General features: G+C 42.6%; 1 long non-coding RNA gene across 1 annotated transcript; it reads left to right on the top strand.

The window, feature by feature from the left end:
- The first annotated feature begins 620 nt into the window (after nucleotides 1–620).
- LOC122544069 lies at nucleotides 621–6,710 on the top strand. The gene is made up of 3 exons (XR_006310257.1): nucleotides 621–772; nucleotides 957–1,004; nucleotides 6,678–6,710. It is a non-coding gene; the product is annotated as an uncharacterized LOC122544069 (long non-coding RNA).
- The last annotated feature ends 22 nt before the right edge of the window (nucleotides 6,711–6,732 follow it).

The following is a 6,732-nucleotide window of genomic DNA, read 5'->3' on the forward strand; positions in this document are numbered from 1 at the left end:
GGCAATTCTGACCCTGCATTGAGCGATGTTGGCAGAAACAACAGGCCACTCTCCCCACTCCTCACCGCTCTCTCCTTTTCCACAATTGGACCAAAGATGCAGTTTCCATGTGACATGATTTTATGACTCTACTCCAGTTGTGGCCCAGTTAATTTCTTTGAAAAAAAACTCTCTTGTTGTAAATAATGTCTTAACTCGTAATGACAAGTATCTTCTAGGCCTTGCTAATCCTCTTTTTCACTTCCTTTTTGCGAACAAGTACATGTGAAGTGCCCAGCCAGTTCACTCTGACCGTCTGGACTTCATAGAGTCTTAATTATTCATCAAGTACTGTGCCCCCTTGTCCATCCTCCCAATTGCACCAGGTGACGATTTTCACGATTGCCAATATGCTGTCAGTTGAAGTCATTCGAACTTGTTATTTCTTATGAAAACAGTTTCAAGTGTTCTGTCAGCTTACTCACCAAACTTCCTCCACTTATTAATATACACTGCAAACACCATCCATGGTGATGTCTGTTTCCATGCAATCCTCTATGTGTTTCTTGACGCCTGGTCTCCTTCAATTTCACACTCCATCATATCTACGCTTCACCTGCTAAGCTCAAATTGGTCTTTATGTCACACTTAGTTTGAAATAACCAATGCCATGGGCGATAGTTTGGGTTGATTTTTTTTTTTCAATTCATTCATAGGCTATTGGCGCCATTGGCCAGTCAATCATTTTTTGGCCATTGCTGTGGGTCTACAGTTAAAGAATCCAGGACTTGAGGTGAATTTATTTACTATCTGGAGTCAAGTCTCTGAGCTGGCTGGAGACTAGGTTGTGGTGTGGACTGGATTGGAAATGTTATTGGTTTGAACATTCTATTTCTCTATTTTCTACTTTACTCATGTGATCTATAATGTTGTACATTTCATATACTTATTTTTGTTCTTTTTCTAACAACTTGCAGTGCAGAAACTATACCTTGTACCTAAGATGAGATCGCAAGTGGTGACTTGTAAGTATTTCATTGTAATTATATATGTACAATTGACAACAAGCCTAATGCTAATTCGAGAAGTGATATCGTTCAGAGGGAGGCAATTCGGCCCATGTGCACTGTACCAACACCTCAAAGAGCACTCACCTAATCCCTGTAATCTTGCATTTCCAATTACTAAACTACCACGTCTGCACATCCCAGTACCTCCGGCAATTTAACATAGCCAATCGGCATAATTTGCTCATCTTTGGATGCTGAGTAGAAACCAGAGCACGCAGTGCAAAACGACACAGACACAGGGAAAATGTGCAAACTCCACATGGACCGAGGCGGGAATCAAACCTGGATCCCTGACGCTGAGAGGCTGCAGTGATAATTACTGAGCCACCCTTGTCACAGAGTTGCATGATCCAGTAAGGATGGCAGATTTTCTTCCCTAAAGAGGCAGATATTATCTCACTTAACAATGAATTCATGATCAGCATTAGACACATAATTCTAAAGTTCCTTGAATTCAAATTGAAATTCCTGAAATGGTGGAATTCGAGCTCAGACCCCGAGAACATTATTGAGTTTTCTGGATAAACAGTCCAGCAATAATACTACTTAACAATTGTGCCGCCTCAAGTACTGGGAGATAGTGAAGATTGCTAATGCTGGAGATCGAAGGTGTTGGGAAAGCACAGCTGGTCAGGCAGCATCCGAGGAGCTGGAGAATCGATATTTTGAGCATAAGCTCTTTATTTGGAATGAGGCTTGTGGGCCAAGAGTGCAAAGAGCTGGCGGGGTTGTGGGGGGGGGGGGGGAAATATAGTTGAGCATGCGATTTGTAGATGGATGTCGGAAAAACGTGATAGATCAGAGAGGAAGGTGGAGTGGATATTTCGGAAGGAAAATGGACGGGTAGGACAAGTAAAGAAGGCAGTGCCGAGTTCGCAAAGTGGAAGATGAGGCGTTCTTCCACCAGGTATTGGGTGGCAAGACTTTGGTGATGGAGGAGGCCCAGGACCTGGGGGAGTGGGAGGGGGAGTTAAAGAGGGGCATACGCTCTGTGCCCTAACACTTTTTCTCTTCCTCCCACTCTACCAAGGGCACGCAGGTTTTGGGCCTCCTCCAGCGCCAAGCCCTTTCCACCTGACGCCTGGAGGAAGAACGCCTCACATTCTGCCGTAATGCCCTACAACCACATGGGACCACTGTGTATTTCACTACTTTTCTCATTTCCTCTCCACTCACCTTACCCTAGATCCAATTTTCCAAGTTGGCTCCGCCTCTTGACCTGTTCTACGTCTCTATCTGCCCTCCCACATCTCCGAAATATCTCCTTCACCCACACTCCTATCCACCTATCTCATTCTCAAATACCTTTCCCCCAGCCCCACCCCCCTCCCATTTATCTTTCAACCAGCTTGGCTCATTGTTGATGGAAACCTTAGGCTTGAAATGTCAATTCTCCTGCTCCTCGATGCTGGCTGACACGCTGTGTTTTTCCAGCACCACACTCTCGATTCACCTCAAATACTAATTGGGGAAGCAGATACTCTCAATGGGAGCCCAGGATCCGATGGCACCTTGTGCTCTTATAGCCACTGTATATATGCAGTGAGTCCAGTTGAGTTTCTATTCATTAATAGACAAAAAAGAAATTTCTTGAAATAGTCAGCAGGTGTGGCAGCCTCGGAGGAGAGAAATCAGAGGTAACGTTTCAGGTTGATTTACACTTCCTCAGAACCTTTTTCGGGTCGCTCTTCATGTTTTGCCTCGTTCACTCTGGCTCTCTCACCTGCTCACTCTTTCTCTTTTCTTATGTCTCTCTATCTTTCTATCTCTCACTTTCTCTCTCTCTCTCTCTTGCTCTTTCAGTTGCTATTTCGCTCTCTCGTGTTTTCTTCTCTTCACTTGCTCTCTCGGCTGGATTTGCTTTCTCTCGCTTTCCCAATCATTCTATCTCTCTTACTCTCCTGCACTGTCTCCCATTTTTTCTATTCACTCACCCTATAACTTACTGCCACCGTATCTCTCTCTCTCTTTCTGTCTCACTGTTTTGCGTTCTCGCTTGCTCTATTGTTCGTTCACTCTTTTTTTGCACTCTTGCTTTCTCTTACCATCTTGGTCTTCTTCTGTTCTGCTCCCTCATGTTCAATCTCTCATTCTCTTTCATTCTCCACTTGCTTGCTCTCTCTCACTCTCTATGCAGTTCCTCTCTCTTCCCCTCACTACTTACTTGTTCACTCACTCACTGTCTCATGCCCTCTCTCTCTTGCTCTCTTTCTGTCTTGTGCTTGCACTTTCTCTCTCTCTGTTTCATGCTTCACCTCTTTGCTCGCTTTCATTCACTGCCTCACACTCCGTCACACTTTCATGCTCTCTCTTTCTCTATTGTTCCCTCTCCACACGCTTTCACACTGGCTATCGAACTCTGTCTAGCTCTCTGCCTGCTTGCTTGCTCCCATACTCTCCCTCTGCATTGCCTGCTCTCTCACCTGCTCACTCACAACGAAACATTTATTTGTTATTTCACACACATTCTCTCAGATGCACTCCCACTCATTCTCTCTCGTTTACTCTCTCACTCTGATTCAGATTTGCTCTGTTGCGCTGCCTCTCAATCATGCTTTCTATCTCTCACTGTCTCTCGAGTTCTCTCCTACTCATTCTCTCTCTCAAGCACTCTCTTGGAATCTCTTCAGTGTCTCTCAATATCTCAGCATTCTCTCTCAGTAACTCTCTCTCAACTGCGCTTTCTTTCTCTTGCTCTCCCCATTTCTTGCCATCTTGCACGGTCTCTGTTTCAGTCTGTTTCTTACTCTCACACACACTCTCTCTCTCTCTCTCACGCTGTGTCCCTTCATTTCTCTATCTCGGCCTTGTCATTCTTCCTCTCTCTTGCTCACTTACTCTGGCCCATTTATCATTTCACTTGTTCTCTCCCTGCATTGACCTCACTTGTTCTGTTTCTCGCTGTCTCTCTCTCGTTAGTTTGTTCTAGCTCTCCAGCTCTTTGACTGTCTGTTTGATCTCTATCTCTCATCCTCTCTCTCCTACACTTGTCTCTCAGTAACTCTCTCTCCACTCTCTCTCTCGCACTTTATCTTTCTCGTGCTCTCCCTCTTGCTCTCTCTCAACCTCACTCCTTCTCCACTTTCTCTCTCTTGCGCGCTCTGGCATTCTCAGAGGATGTTTTCAGAATATTCTTTCTGAATGGAAAGTAGATGCACTGACTTCCGGTACTTGCAAATCAGACGTATTTAAATTGTCCATAAGCAAGGAGGGGAAAAGTTATCCAGCATCGGCATAGATTTTGAAATGATGAGCTCAGCCATGAACGTACTGAACAGGGGAGGAGTCTGTGGCAGCTGAGTGGACAACTTCTTTTGTTAATTCAATGCTCTTATGGTCATTGGTCCTTACATTTACGAGAATATGCATCCACAAAATAGTAGCATATCACATTTAAAACGCAAGGACATGGCTGAGATGCAGTTAGGAATAAATATGACATTCATATTATTGTCGGTAAATCACTATAAGCTGCATTTAAGTTGACTACTTATTACGACATCCACAGATATTAAAATGCTGAAGCAATGATTTAAACATTATTGCATAAAGCAACCAAAACAATTCCTCTTGTGTAACCAAATTAAGCCTCACAATTCAAATTGGCTATTAAACAATGAATGGTGAAATTTAGCCACGATTCCAGTCAGCAGCATTTGCCTCTGTGTGCCTCCAGTGTGCGATCTTCTACAGCAATGTTCTTTGAATTTCTGCTGCTGAAGAAGTTGAATTCATCTTGCATTTTCTCTTTTTAAACTCATGGTGTGACATTATTTGTGACACTTCTGAGGCCACTAAGTGTGTCGTTGCCTTTCTTGCCAAAAGTGAAATTTAGCTTCTCACCACCTCGCTCCTGTTTCTTGTCACAGAAAGTGTTCGCTGTTTCTCTGAACTACAACTATTCCTGCGATTACCTCGTTAAAGTCTTCTGCAGAGCAATCTTTTATTGTTCTGGCCAGTTTCCAAGTAGTTTACTTACGCAGGTTGAAATCCTTCTCTTCCCAGAGATAGATAATATTTTTAATTCATTGTCCCATTATCTCCAGAAAGAACATATTCCACAAACAGTTGTTGTTGACATTTTCATTGGAGTAATTACTAAAGTTCTGAAGTCTACATTGTCACAATTACCAATGTTATAATTTACAGAGATTCTTATCCCTACATTGCAGGAAGAGGTCATTCAGCCCGTCAAATCTGCTCTATCACTCCGAAAATGTTCCTAATCAAACACATTATTACATCCTATATTCCCAATCATCTAGTTAGCATGGTTAACCCACGTGCTTAGCAAGTCCCTGGATACTATGGGCACTTTAAGATGGTCAGTCCCCCTAGTCTGCACATTTTGGGGCAATGGGCGGAAACGGAACAACCTGATGTAAACCCATGCAGATGTGAGGAGAACGGACAAACTCCACACAGGCAGAAACCTATGTACGTATCGTAATGTCAATAGTTCTTTTTTAATAGAATCTCGACAGTGTGGCTGCAGGCTTTTTAACCTAACAAGTGCACACTGCTCTTTGAAGAGTATCCCAAATAGATACACTCTCCTACCCTTGAATCAACATGACACTCGACGATCTCTGATTGAGTTCTTTAGCCACATTGATTGGTAATGAGAATTGTTTGAAGGTAGGTTGTTTGACATTTGAAAATTTGAGTGCTGCTGAAAAGAAATACGTTTAATCAAATTTCCAATATTGAGTGCATCAGGGCTTACAGAGCTACACAAGAAAAAACAAAAATGACAGCACATGCATTGTTCCTATTACAGTTGAACAAATATTATCTGGTTCATTTTTCAGTGCAATGCTGGAGTAATCACAGACAACTTGCCAGTATAAAAGTTGAATTAAGCTTGGCAGCTAACTGTCTGTCATTTCTTTTAAAATGTCTATTATCCATGGCAACCATGGCTAATGTCAGCCAGAGCCTGTTTGCCAAACTATTTGAACTCCCTTTACATGTGGCATGCAACAGTAAATTCCAAGTACATTGATATTTATTCAGAACAGATTGACTGCTTGGGACAAGTGTGTGGGTGATTGTTTTCCAGCGTTCTTCAACTAATATCAATTAGCCAGCTGCCAGCAGCAATGTGCTGAATCATGATTGCTGGGTGTTCAGTATTCTGGGAACAGAAGGCTTGCATAAGCAAATTTCTTTAAAACTGGTCATTGCGATAAATCGCAGTAATTTTCAAAATGAGGAGTGCACTATTATTTTTGTACCATGTACTGTCTATTATCAAGAACTTCTAATCAAGCACTTAACATAAAACATGAAGAATGCACCATCACGTCTATACTACATACTATCCATGATCAAGCATTGATAATCAAGTTATGTCATATAAAACATGAGTCGTGTAGTACCAGTTATTTTTCATGCACTATTATCAAACACGAATAATGCACCTTTAATTATATACCATGCTGTATCTAGATTAGATTATATTGCTAACAGTGTGGAAACAGGCCCTTCGACCCAACAAGTCGACATCGGCCCTCAGAAGAGCAATCCACCCAGACCCATTTCCCTACATTTACCCTTTCACCTGACACTATAGGGCAATTTAGCATGGCCAATTCACCTAACATGCACATTTTTGCACTTTGGCAGGAATCCGGAACAAACCCACGGTGACACAGGGAGAATGTGCAAACTCCACACAGAC

Source organism: Chiloscyllium plagiosum, chromosome 46 (assembly GCF_004010195.1).
Source record: "Chiloscyllium plagiosum isolate BGI_BamShark_2017 chromosome 46, ASM401019v2, whole genome shotgun sequence".
Lineage (NCBI taxonomy): Eukaryota > Metazoa > Chordata > Chondrichthyes > Orectolobiformes > Hemiscylliidae > Chiloscyllium > Chiloscyllium plagiosum.